The sequence below is a fragment of the Saimiri boliviensis genome, chromosome 3 (assembly GCF_048565385.1).
Source record: "Saimiri boliviensis isolate mSaiBol1 chromosome 3, mSaiBol1.pri, whole genome shotgun sequence".
In the NCBI taxonomy this organism is placed as follows: Eukaryota; Metazoa; Chordata; class Mammalia; order Primates; family Cebidae; genus Saimiri; species Saimiri boliviensis.
In genome coordinates, this window is record NC_133451.1 from 178143478 (window position 1) to 178157663 (window position 14186).

Consider the following 14186-nt stretch of genomic DNA (forward strand, 5'->3'; position numbering starts at 1 on the left):
ATGACTACAACCACAAAAATAAATTCTTAGATGAAACAGCTCAATTATCCAATGTAATTACTCTGAAGGAAAAAATGAGGGAAATTTATCATAGCTACATGAAGTTTCCAGTGTGGTTATATATGACTGTGTATAGTCAACAGTTATATCTGGCATTCTATCAAACAGAGTTTTCTATAATATGGTATCTGTGACTGTTTCCAATACAATAAAAATGCTGCAAAATCTTGAAATGCTTTTCAGAATAATACTTTATAGTACAGTATGTACAGCTGTAGCATTGAGCTTCTTTTGCTGTACTTTATTAATCTTTTCCAAAACATGTAAATAATGAAGTCTGTTGCACACCACATCTGGAATTCATGACTGTACTGTAAGATTTATACAGTAGGTGGCCCTTCATGTACAGAAGTAGTATGTACACCAGAATGCGCCTTTTCTTTTTAACATTTCAAACAATGGAAAAAGCCACTAAGTATGTATAGTGTCTGTGTGCTGGGGACACGGGGAAGCCCAGCACGTGTGGCTGGAAGGCACGGGATCCTCGTCCAACTGAGTAGCTGGGTTTCTTCACTCCCAGCCTCTCGAGTGATGACACCAAGGTGAGACCTTCTTTCACTAAAAGGCTTCATCTTTTAAATAACTGAACCGGAAAGTCATTTCTAACAAGAATACAGGTAAACATTACAAAGAACAAAGAAAAGATCTATTCAAAATCTGTCAGGTTCTAACAAGGGCCTGAAGAGAGAAGGTGACCTACTGCCTGGAAGTAACAGGCATATACACATGGGTATGACTATGGTGGTGTCGGCAGTCAGGCATATTTTCAAGTTTAAATCTGATGAAATTGCTAAAGAATTACAGTCCTAAGTAAAACTAACACAGACTATACTTAATTACACTTCTATTCCTAACTTGTCCTTTTAGGCATGATCTTATCTCGATTGTGGCCACCAGTGAAGAAAAGCGTATCTCTAATCTCAGAAGCACAAGCAGTTCATACCAGGAAACCAAGATTAGTAAGTATTTTTTGTGGTGAATACATTTTGAATAAGACAAGATTAATGTAACAGGTAAAAGTATGGAAGTATAAAAGTTCCACATTTACTAGTGATTTTTTTCCTTGACATTTGTTGATCTTTAAAATTTATCATGGAAGTAAATAAAAGATGTATAGAATTTACAAAAATGTCAAAATGAACCAGAAGACATTGAAGTCATATCTGTTAATGACCTAATAGACGAAACTCTTGTTTTTTCCTTTCAGGGGCATCATGCTATCATCCTGCAAAATTACCACGCAGGATCGGCGGAAGCGTGGACACGGACGGAGTGGGCCCCGCATCCTTCACTGCTTCCCATGGAGGGTTTACAGAATGGGGACCTCGTCGCTGTCTCCTCCCTTTGTGGCGGACATGGGTGGGGGATGGAGCTGGGCATGCCCAGATCAGCCCTTCCCTTGCTCTTCTCTTTGGATCTTGGTGCAGTGAGAGGGCTTTTTCTTCCTGTTGTTTTGGAGGGTGGGATCTACGTGGAGCTGTTCAATGCTGCCTGTGCGTGGGCATTAGCTTGCTTAGCTCAAGAGGGAAGTGAAAGCCAGCTCACAAGGCCCAGCAGTACATCCCCTTTCTCCTCTGAATTCTCCCCAGTACAAATCTGGTGCTTGCATTTCTTTCTGACTCCTCAGTTTATCTGTCAAATGGTTCCAAACTTGAGTAGGGAGAGAGGATCATCTCCCATCAAACGTACATTATTCATGCACGGTAATGGCCTGAAAGGACCTGAGACACACGGGCTCATGCTGACAGGTGCACCTTCTAAGCAGTAGTCACCTTTTAGCATTTATCGGAAGAGGCTAGCCCCAGCTCTGGTAAAGAGCTGAGCAGCACCCATGTTCTCAGTATCACAAAACGAAAGCATTCAACGGACCCACTCCCCTCCTTCGTGGAGGGCAACCTGAGGACCTTCTGTTGATATTGCAACATGTGTCTGGCGGCAGGATCTCAGCCCTTCCGGAAGGGGTGTGGGAAGACTTCCTCCACCTGCTGGGTATGTTCTCCGTAAGCAGATCTGGCAAATACAGACCGATCCATAGCTTGTCATCGCCAATGAAGTTTTCGTATCTACATTCCCACCTGAAGACAGAAAACTTGTCTTTGTAACCCTTTTTATTTCAGCTGATCTACATAATTAGTTCAGGTATACCCTAACGAATGGCTTTTACCATTTTTCATTTCTTACCCTATCACAAGACACTGCCATCAAGTTTAGATTATGAAAATGGCTGAAGGCAAGGGGTCATACGAGACAGTGCAATCAAAACATGGTCCTTCTTGCCCAAGAGAAGTTGACGTTTTTGGTTTAGAGAATTAAAGCACAATGACTGTTCCTGAGAATCAGTACAGTAGTCGTAAGAAAACTTTTTCTTGGTGGGCATAGTGTTGCAGACCTGTCATGTCAGCACTTTGGGAGGTTAAGGCGGGAGGATCACTTGAGCCCACATCTTGAGACCAGCATAGGCAACATAATGAAACCTCATCTACGCTAAAAATTAAAATTAAAAAATTAGCCAGGTGTGGTGCTGTGTAATCTGTAGTCCCAGCTTCTTGTTTGGGCCAGGAGAACAAGGCTGCAGTGAGCCACGATTGCACCACTGCACTCCAGACTGGGTGACAGAACAAGATCCTATCTCAAAACGAAGCAAAATAAAACAACTTTTTCTTTCTAAAATGGAACTACGAATTATAACTGCAGACATTTCTATACAATATTTCTTTTTAATCTCTTTTGAAATTAAGTTCTATTTTTTAAAGTGGTAAGAATACACATGCTCACATAAAACCAAAAAAACAAACCCCTCCAAACACTATTGATTTCCAACCTCAGCTCACAACTGACGCTTCATGCGAAAGTTAACTAATATCAATCTTCAGCAGGCCAGAGATGGTGGCTGACGCCTGTAATTCCAGCACTTTGGGACACTGAAGGGGGAGCATCACTTGAGCCCAGAAGGTTGAGATCAGCATGGGCGATAAAGTAAGACCCTGTCTCTATAGAAAACTAAAAAATTAGCCGGCATGTTGATGCACGCCTGTAGTCCCAGCTACTTGGGAGGCTGAGATGGAGGATCGGCTGAACCCAGGAGCTCATGATCTTGGGGCCACTACACCCCAGCCTGGGGGACAGAGCGAGACCCCATCTCTAAAAAAATAAAAATAAAAATAAAACCTTCAACATAAATGTGAATCTAAAACTATAAAATTTCAAGAAGGAATCATAGAAGAAAATCTTTGTGACCAGAGGTTAAAGATTTCTTAGCTAAGACACGAAAGGCTGATCTGTAAGAGGAAAAAGAAAATAGGGATGAATTGGGACTTCATCAGAATTAAAAACCTCTTCAAAATGTAAAAAACACAAAGAGAACACTGAAAAGTATATTTTCATCTCATACTTTTTCTTTCCAGTCCAATTCCCACTCCAGCATCAACCAAATATTGTTACCATTTCTCAGGTTCCCTCCTAAGCTACTCCACGTATCATAAGCATAGAGATATGTACTGTATGGTGGTTCTAGTGCTTTTCTACTGAGATTTTTTTTAAACACAAAACTTCCATACTCAATAGATTTATTCAGTGTAGTCCCACACTCTCGATAGCATTCACTGGTCATGCATGTAGCTGAGGCCAAATTCCTTGGAAGTCATTAGTTTTGAAGTTTACTTAAGCAAATATGAAAGTAAAACAGATTAAAATTTTAATTTGTTTGCCTTGGTTAAAACAAAAAATATGTACTAAGTTATCAGCTCACTGTGTATGATTTAGGCCATATTTCATATTTTAGCTGTGTCAGCCGTGGTATCCTGAGCAAAAGAAGTCATCTGAGGCCCTACACCAAAATGTTATTTGAAGCACACAGAAAGCAGCTTCCATTTCTCTGGGTATTGTGTTTTTAAATAATGAAATTCTCTCTTAAAAATGAGGATCTCTTTAGTCACACTGAGGACTGGAAGAAGCATCTTCTTCAGGCTGAATTTTCTGTTTGTTCGCTTGTTTTTTGAGGCTCTGTTGCCCAGGCTGGAGTGCAGTGGCGCGGTCTTGCTTGCTGCAACCTCCACCTCCTGGGTTCAAGCAATTCTTGTGCCTCTGCCTCTCAAGTAGCTGAGATTACGGATGTGTGCCACCAGGCCTGGATAATTTTTGTATTTTAGTAGAGATGCAGTTTCACGATGTTGGCCAGGCTGGTCTCAAACTCCTGACATCAAGTGATCCACCCACCTCAGCCTCCCAGAGTGTGAGATTACAGGCATGGGCCACTGTGCCTGGCTCTCAGGCTGAATGAAAATCACATTCCACAGCACAACTCACTTCCCAGAAGATTCACTCAACTGTCAGAGTGAGCAAGAAGAGTCTTCCCAACTCTCTCTTATTATCCTGTTTTGTTTATTCACAGCATTTATTACTGAAATGACTACATTGATGTATTTCTTCCAGACTTTCTGCCTGAATGCCCAGCCCTCCACCCCAACTTCTGCCCTGGGAATCAGAGGGGTCTTCTGTTCAGCTATGCATGGCTGTGGTTGAGGATCTGGTATCAGCAGACCCTTCTCCACTGACTGAACTCCATTTCTATCACTGGATTGGCCCTTTTACTGCTATCTGGTTTGTAAATTCAGACGTGAAAAGGTAAGAGATGAGCATTTGGAGTAATTACCATTAATTCCACAGTGCTGGTTCTGAGTGTCACGGTTTGTGTTTACCTGACTCCACATCCCCCAGACCTGCACCGCCCCACTATGGTAGCTGTTAGCTACATGTAGCGATTAAGTGCTTCAACAGTGGACAGAACTGACACATGCTGTGTCAAGTAGATAGCAGATTTTTAAAGTCCAGTTTAAAGAGATTGGAAAATGATCATGACTAACTTTTGTATTTACATGTTAAAACAATGTTTTAATAGATTAGGTTAAATAATGTGTACTATTAAAATCTCATTTTCCTTTTTCATGTGACTACTAGAAAACAAACGGTGTATGGGGTCTGCGTTGTTACGGTGGTTCACATTCTGTTTCTACTGCACAGCGCTCCTCGAGGCCTAGTCCACAAGTCCCCTCCCTTCTCACGAGGGTTACTGTCTGTCCTGGGAGGGGGTCGCCAGATGCTCTGCCGAGGAGGAATCACACCACAGAGCCTCGGAATCTGAGGACTTGGTCTCTGAGGCTCAGTATTTGGGGTAGCAGTGATAGAGTTGTCCATGATAATGGCAAAAAGTTGTCTCCCAATTTTTTACAAGCTTCCTCATTGCTGACCTCTCATCAAGTAATATTAGAAATGATTCTGAGTGCCTTTCTCAAACGGTTCCAGTCTCCCAAGACACTCACACACGGTCAGCATGCGTACCGTCCGTCCACCTAGGAGAGTGCCGTCCCCAGCACAGCCTCCCCCTTCAGGAGGCCAGAGGAGACTTGCTTCCACAGAGATGCTCATCCTGTTCAGATCAACTACAAGGCCACGGCTGTAGAGGAGTCAGCCCGCCTGCTGCAGTGAGAATGGGTTACGGTCAGTCATGGGGAGGAAGTGTCCACTCTGAAGACTTAGGTAAAAGGCAGAAGATAGCAGGCTTTCCATGGAAAGGTAATGTTTAAGGAAGAGGTTTGTTTTAATTGATTTTTATTTTACGTGTACACGTTAACTTCCTAAATCTTGCCTTTCACACCAAGAAGCCTAGATCAGTGAGCATGTTAATATGCTGATAGCTGAGACAAAAGTAGATGACCTAAAGTTGTCTAACAAACTACACATCACTAGAGGAAACCCAAGTGTGTTTCAGGAGCAGTGGCAGGGATGAATTTGACTCTTTTCTCATGGGAAATAGAATGTTAAGCGCTGAGTCACATCACAGAGCAAAGCAAAAACGTTGTAATATGTTGACAAGAGGAGGGAATGACCAATTATAACGCTGAGGTTTTATGTTTAATGCTACAAATTTGATTTTCTCCAGTTAATATGTTTAAATAAAATGCAAAAGTACAAAAATGATAGTCTACCGTCTTAAGATGCACAGCCTAATTTTATATGTAGAGTAAGGTGAGGGGATGGGAGTGAATCTGGATTGAACAGTGCCAGACAATGGGCAGAACAGGGCTCGTAAACACACATTATCTTTCTAAGAAACTACGGTCACTTGCTGTTGCCTGCTTGTTAAAGCCCACTCTGGATTTGTTTGTTTTCACTTTTTGTTTTTCTTGTTTTTGAGACAGGGTCTCATTCTGTTGCCCTGGCTGGAGTGTGGTGGTACAATCATGGCTCCCTGCAGCCTCCACCTCCCAGGCCCAAGTAGCTGGGACCACAGGTATGTGTCACCGTGCCCAGCTGATTTTTTTTTACTTTTATAGAGATGGGGTCTTGCTGTGTTGCCCAGGTTGGTCTCCAACTCCTGAGCTCAAGTGATCCTTTGGTGCTGTCCTCCCAAAGTGCTGGGATGACAGGTGTGAGCACTCTGGAAGTTAATACAATCTTCTGAACCAAGGTATTGTTACTAGTTATCTATCTTTTGACCCAGAAACCAGTATCTAAGAGAAACATGCCAAATTAAAGACATTACAATGGATACTTTCTTCATACTCAAAAGGTAACATCTTAATAGTATTTATGCTTGATCAAACTTTATAAAACCAAGATGCCTGGAAAAATATCTTTCAGTCCATTTATGAGTATAGAACTTAAAGAAAAAATGCCCCCTGATGTTACTAACTTTGTGTGGCTAAATATAGTTATCAGCCCTCATGTTCATAGCCCATTTTCCCCTGGAATTCAGCTAAGATAAATAAAACAAACGAAGGGAACCTGGCCCCCCTCCATGAACATTACATCATTCTTCCTTATTAGGAAAACTTCTTCAAATCTGAAATTTTGCTTTAAGTAATCAGAGTTTATGTTTCTCAGTGAGTCACAGGGCAGGGGGCTGCTCTCCTCAGAAGAGCTGCTGTGTGGGGAGCAGCGTGTGTGACCACAGGCTCATTGGAACAGTGACACTGCCCGCAGCAGTAACAGTAACACCAGGGAAAGCGTTAAGGTGCATTTAGGAAAGCGCATGTAATACTCTTCCAATTTTTGCTTTCTACGTATTTTTTGATACATGCCTGTGTTATGGTGAACAGAAAGACAAGAAAGCGGAAATTCTTAGCTGCTTCTTTAAGACTGGTTCTGACCAAAGATTTTTGCATCTGATTGATCTTAACAGGGTGATACAGTGATTAGAAGGCTAAGGCAGACCTGACGCTGCTCCTGAAACACACTCGGGTTTCCTCTAGTGATGTCTAGTTTGTTAGACAACTTAGGTGATCTACTTTTGCTCTCAGCCATCAGCACCTTAACACACTCACTGATCTAGGCTTCTTGGTGTGAAAGGTAAGATTTAGGAAGTTAATGTGTACATGTAAAATAAAAATCAATTAAAACAAACCTCCCTTAAACATTACCTTTCCATGGATTTAAATAGGGTTATTTATCAGTTTGTGAATTCTACCTGGTGCTTTAGCTTTCTTTCATCTTGATATAAGGACTATTCTCATGAAAAATAAGTAAAAAAGAGTTGCAGAAGAAAAGTTCGAAATGTCAAGTGCACAACGGTATTAACGAAGCTAATAACACATCCTAAAACAAGTAATTTATAAATAACCCTGAGATGCAAAGGAGCATTAGCATAATGTGCTAATGCAAACAGTGACACCTTCTTAGACGGCGCTGCTTCTGGAGGCCGTACGTACCAGTCACTCAGTGATTTCTCATTTGCCACCGTACATAGCTAACAAAATCAGAGCAGTCAATCACACTGTTCGTGAAAACATGGAGGCCAAGAAATGGGCATGAGAGAAGGGTTGTGGAGAGAAGGAAGGAAGGTTCCAACAGTTACAAGTCTTTATGTTTATTTCTGAACTTTTCTAACATTTATGTTTTCAAAAGAAAGAAAAACAAATATGCCTTGTGCCTTGTGCTCAGTTAACTGGACTGCAGGACGGTGCTCACAGGCTCCCCCATAAAGGGCCCCTGTGTTGGCAAACTGGAAGAGCATTTCTACTCAAGGGCTCAAAGAACCTCCCAGTTCCAAAGGACCTTTCCATCCTCTGGGAGATTTATTCATATACTTCTTAACTGGTTTAGGAATTAAAGGTACTTCTTATGCATGTAAGCTCTGGAGTTAGACTGCCTGTGTTTAAATTTTAGACTCTATTATTTACTGGCCGAGTCTCTTTGATCACTTAATCTTTCTGAACCTGCTTCTTCATCTTTAAAATGGGGGTCATACAAGAGCAGAAAATCAAACACCGCATGTTCTCACCCATAGGCGGGTGTTGAACAGTGAGAACACATGGACACAGGGAGGGGAGCATCACACACTGGGGTCTGTTGCGGGGGAAATGGCGGAGGGTCGGGGGTTGGGGAGTTGGGGAGAGAGAGCATGGGGAGAAATGCCAGATATAGGTGATGGGGAGGAAGGCAGCAAATCACACTGCCGTGTGTGTACCTATGCAACAATCTTGCATGTTCTTCACATGTACCCCAAAACCTAAAATGCAATTTAAAAAAATGGGGGTCATATATTTCTCAAATGAAGACATCCAAGCAGCTGACAAACATGAAAAAATGCTCAGCATTACGAATCATCAGAGAAATGCAAACCAAAACCACAATGAGATACCATCTCACAGCAGTCAGAATGGCTACTGTCACGTCAAAACACAACAGCTGCTGGGGAGGCTGCAGAGGGAAGGGAACACTTATACACACTTACTTACACACTGCTGGTGGGAATGTAAATTAGGCCTCTGTGGAAAGCTGTCTGGAAATTTCTCAAAGAACTGGAAATAGAACTACCATTAGACTCAGCAATCCCAGTTTTGGGTAGATACCTCAAGGCAAATAAATCATTCAACCAAAAGCCCCACATACGCACGTACGCTCGCTCATCACAGCACTGTTCACAACAGCGAAGATGGCGAACCAAGCTAGATGCCCATCGGTGGTGGACTGGATAAACAAAGTGTGCTACATACACACCATGGAATATTACACAGCTATAAAAAAGAACAAAATCATGTCCTTTGTAGCAACATAAATGCAGCTGGAGGCCATTATCCTAAGCAAATTAACACAGGCACAGAACACCCACAAACATGAAGATGGGCATAGCAGACACTGGGTACTCCAAAAGCAGGGAGGGAAGGAGGCGGGGAGGGGCTGAGAAACTTCCTACTGGGTACTGTGTGCACCCAGAGGATCAATGGAATCCCAAACCTTAGCGTCATGAATATGCCCTTGAAATAACCTACACATGTACACACTGATTCGAAAATAAAATGGAGGTCATCACAGCACTTACGTCCCTGACCGTGAAGACAAAATGTGTTAGTACATATGAAGTGTTTTGAGCAATGTTCGAGCAAGCCTTCGATCCATGTCAGCTATTAGTATTCAGGATAGTCATGTAAATAATTTATTGTCCAACTCTTAACAACTGACAAATTGGCTGTCGTGGGGAACAGGGAGCATGTAGCCAACCCATGAATATTAACCAATGTCAAGATCACACACACTGTACAAATAGACACAAAAATCAACAAAATTTGTGTATCACTGGGTACTAGAGTGTATAAGAGATCTGATGTAGTAAGAAAGACTTAATTAAAAGATCATGAATTATAATTTAAAGCATTTAAGATAGACCTACCACTTATATATTAATCACCCATTTTGCTGAACTTAGAACACTGCTTTTCAGCATTATTCCAAATACACTGCAAAGTTTAAAGTAGTCTCACAGTGATTTCATTCTTCTTCATAGCCCTCTTCCCACAGATACCAGGAAAATGGGAACTGAGGAGGAGAGTAACATGAAATAGTAATTTAATCTACCCCAGAGCAAGCTGTGCTCAGCACAGACGGCCCCAATCACAGTCCTACAAGTACCTGGGCTGCTCCCCTCCTGACCTGGAACAGTCCCCTGGTACACTGTCATCATGGAAGCAGAGAAAACACATCTGTTAAAAATGAGCTTTAGTGGAAAAAATTCAGCTGGCATTCTCTTCTCCTCTTTGTCGTTCTTTTTTTAATAGCACTCTTATGTAAGGTCGTTACTATATATAGCAGAGCACAGGGAGCTGTGACTGACCTGGACGGAGGCAGTCAGATGGGGGCCTTTCCTACCACTTCCCACCTTTGTGGGCCCAGAGGCAGCTGACCCTGCTGAACGGCGGGCGCAGAGGCACCTGGAACCCTAGCTCTCTGCGTCCTCGGCAAGACCACACTACTGTTCTCGCATCTTTAGCCTCCCACCTATAGAACCGGCACAAGGCCTACTTCTGATCTAACTCACCGGGGATGCCTGTGGAACCTCAGAGAACATCTGGGAAACATTTTTTTGGACTCTGTCAGTAATGCATGTTTTTCCCTGTATCTCCATCCAAGACTTATGCAAGAGCTAGAATTCTAACATTCCAGTCTAAGAAACCTAGACCGTCCTACCATCCCTGACCAGCGTGTCCAAGCAACATAACTGCTTATTTATTGCCTGGTCTCCCACCCCCAGTCTTTCTCAAGAGCAGACTTCACATCTATTCGGTTCAACAGTGTTATCTTAGACACAGCACACAGTCCACGAATGAATGAATGACTCAATGAGTAAACAGAGGCAGTAGCAGTGAACACCGATTGAACACTGTACTGCGTGACTCTAGACAACTTACCAGAACCTCTGTTTTCTCATCTGTGAAATGGGGTAATGACAGAACCTACATAGTATGGCTGTTGCAGGGAGTAAGAGAGAACAGTGCTGAGTTGTTATCAAAATCCTCTCTTCCTCTTTAGGCAGTGGCACCATCCCTGAGTGCGTTTCGCAAGTCAGAACTGCAGGAGTCAGGCCCGCCTGACCCCCTCCGCCTCGTCTCAACCACCAAGTCCTGCCCTTCCTTCTCCCACACGTCTCCTACACGCTGCTTTCTTCCGTGCGGCCAGCCAGTTTCAAAACCCACACAGAATCCTGTGACTCTCTTCACTTCCCTGTTCCCAACAGCCTGCGCGTGCTCTTAAAATCAACTCCAAATTCCTTCCCCTGGCCCACCAGTCCTGGTCAGCCCCTGTAGCCTCCTCTCTTCTCCCTCCCACCCCCATTCTCAGAGTCTGCGCCCGTCCTTCGATGTGCAATTCCTCCTGACTGCACACCTGTCTCTCTCTCCCCTTTAGCCTCCAGATGTCCAGTCAAACATCACTTCCTGAGGCTCCTTCCTCAGGCCTCCAGACCACACAAAGTCCTTCAGTTTCCTGCCCTCAGAGGTTGTGGCACATTTTTTCACAGCATTTGCCACACCAGCCCTTCCTACATGCCGTTTATCTTGTCTCTAATAATTCCATGCACCCAGGCCAGGCCCTTGCGGGTCTTTTCTAGCTTTGGTAAGATACAAGCTGGGAGGCAGGATACTGATAGAAGAGCGAGTGGAGGCGGTCTACAGAGCATCGGAGACCTTCTGTGGACTTCCTCCAGAGGGACCACTGGTCATCTGTAAGATAACCTGTACTTCACTTTTAAGGCCAAAATTTCGATGGCAAAAAAATTTCTGTACACACATGGGAAAAGCTAGTAATTATGCTAGCTCAAAGAAAAAGTTACTGTGTGAGATGCTCAGGTATGAAGTCCTCCCAGATGCTGCTAGCTCTCTTCTCATTTTCCTAGCAATAATTAGCTGTGTGTGACTTTTCTCCCTTTACATCGTAGTGCAGTTTCTGTTTTTCCCAAATGGCTAAAATTATAAGAACTGATATATTAATCTTAAAAAGTAAACAACATTTTTTGTAAGGTTTAACAGGGAATAAACAGATAATGTTACCGAAAGCAACGGAGGCAGGAAAAAGGCAATTCTAGTGCAAAGTCGTATTAGCCACTGATACCTGTCAAACACAAAATATTCTAAATTCAAACATGTAGTTTTCTTGATATCCATACCTAGAAGTCATTAGAGAGAATTAAGAGAAATTATAGCCGATTAACCCATCTTAAAAGCCCACAAAGCAGAATAAATCTAATCACCACGGCTTAAGGCAAATACCCCTTGCAAAATAACCAAAAATTCAAGCTTGAAGAGCAACTATACTCTTGCAGGGACTACCAACTTTGGGGGTGCTTCTTTCTTTTTGAGACAGGGTCCCAATGTGTTGCCCAGGCTGGAGTGCAGTGGCATGATCACGGCTCACTGCAGCTTTGACTTCCTGGGCTCAAGCGATCCTCCTGCCTCAACCTCCCGAGTAACTGGCACTACAGGTGTGAGTTACTGCACCTATTTTTGTAGAGACAGTCTTGCTATGTTGCCCAGGCTGGTGGTTTTTGCTTTTTTTTTTTCTTTTCATTCTACCTTCTTACCCAGCCCTCTCAGTGAATTTAACAAATACTGATGAGATTTTACTACAGGCTGGGTGCCAGAAATCTAGTAGCGATCAAAACAGACCCAGCACTTGCCTTCATGAAGCCACATGAAGCCAGCAAGTAACTGTGTAGCCTAAAACAGAAGAATGTTTAAGTGCATTAAAGCAGGTACTTTGTATTGCTGGGTTGGGTGTCTGTTTCTTCGCTATCGAATTTAATACATTGAGCTTTACATCTGTGCAGCCTTGTGTGTCCGTGTCTCTTTGGCGGGCATTTCCAGTCAGGTGGCGTGAGGCGGGGAGTGTGCTGTCTTTACGTCCCTCGTGTCTCCAGCCTGTCCAGGGAGCGTCTATGTCTCTGACTCACTCAGGAAGGCAGGAGACGTCCAGATTCACTCACTGGTATCAAGAGCTCAGCTGTGCTGAGAGCGCTGGCAGCAGCGGCAGGGGACCTTGTGTCTTAGACTCCCCTCTTTTTTCTGACCTCAAAGGCAAGGTGATGCCTCCATTTTCCAGGAAACCTCCACACATTTCCAGGAGACCTGAAATGTGGTGGCAACTTCCACATTAGATTATTTTGGGAGACAGAGATAGTACTTAGTGTAATGTCACCTATATGCTTATCAAATGGGGGAAGAGAGTCAAAATTATTTTAATGTCTAGTATGAATGGTTTTTAATAAATTACTTATGAAAGTGCCAAGGTATGTGTCTTTTAATAGAAACAGGTTTCAGCTGGGCATGGTGGCTTATACCTATAATCCCAGCACTTTGAGAGGCCGAGGCAGGTGGATCACTTGAGATCAGGAGTTCGAGACTAGCCTGGCCAGCACGGTGAAACCCCGTCTCTACTAAAAATACAAAAATTACCCAGGCATGGTGGCAGGCACCTGTAATCCCAGCCACTCGGGAGGCTGAGGCAGGGAGAATTCCTTGAACCTGGGAGGCGGAGGTTGCAGTGAGCTGAGATGGCACCATTGCACTCCAGCCTAGGTGACAGGGCCAGACTCTGTCTCAAAAAAAAAACCCAAAACATGTTTGGAATGAATGCAAAAAAATACAAACAAAAAAACCAAACAGGTTTGGAATGAATGCAAAAAAATCTACAAGACTGGCCAGTTGTACTATTAAGTTATCAAACAGTTTTATCCTGCCTCTCTCTTCGATTTTATATATTTAGGTCACTTAATTTATGGGGGTATGGAGGAGAGAGAGATTCTGGAGATGGAGAAAATAAAAGCAAGCCAGACTGTGGGTCCACAGGCTCCGAGGCAGAGAATCAACGCTGGTGTACCTGGCAGGTTAGAGGAGCGGAAGAAGGACGAGGAGGGAGACGGTGGGAAGCGGGGCTGTGCCGCTGGCTGGGAGGGGCAACCCCTGGCCGCCTCCAGCCTCTCAGTGACACCTGGCCAGATTTAATTCCTTCAGCACATTGCTCTTGCCTGCCCACGGAAGGCCAGGGTTCACAGCTAGGGTTCGCAGACACATGCCAAGCAACAGTAAAAAGTGCATGCTTCGTATGATACTCGGCTACTTCTGAGCTAAAACTGAGAGAGCATATTAGAAATGACAGACTTCGAAATGATGTCAGTGACAAAAGGAGACCGACTTTCCCAGCAGAATACTGCATCTTCCCAGGCTCTGCAAACAGGTTTGCAATGTGAACAACTGTTATCTTTCAGAGGACTTTTAGAAGGTGTGGGCCCAGACACACCATATTCAAAACAAACCATTTTATAGTCAGGGAAATGTTTCCCTCTTATCTTTTAAATTATT

General features: G+C 43.4%; 2 protein-coding genes across 8 annotated transcripts in view; one reads left to right on the forward strand and one right to left on the reverse strand.

Moving 5' to 3' along the window:
- The window catches only part of CBR4 (carbonyl reductase 4), a 137010-nt gene extending 130425 nt beyond the window's left edge, over positions 1 to 6585 (forward strand). Inside the window, exons 7-8 of the transcript XR_012517052.1 lie at positions 928 to 1019; positions 1268 to 6585. The gene's annotated coding sequence lies outside the window, so the exon portion shown is untranslated. The remainder of the gene's footprint in view (positions 1 to 927; positions 1020 to 1267) is intronic.
- The window catches only part of PALLD (palladin, cytoskeletal associated protein), a 449105-nt gene that overhangs the window by 60076 nt on the left and 374843 nt on the right, over positions 1 to 14186 (reverse strand). The gene's annotated exons all lie outside the window — the stretch shown is intronic.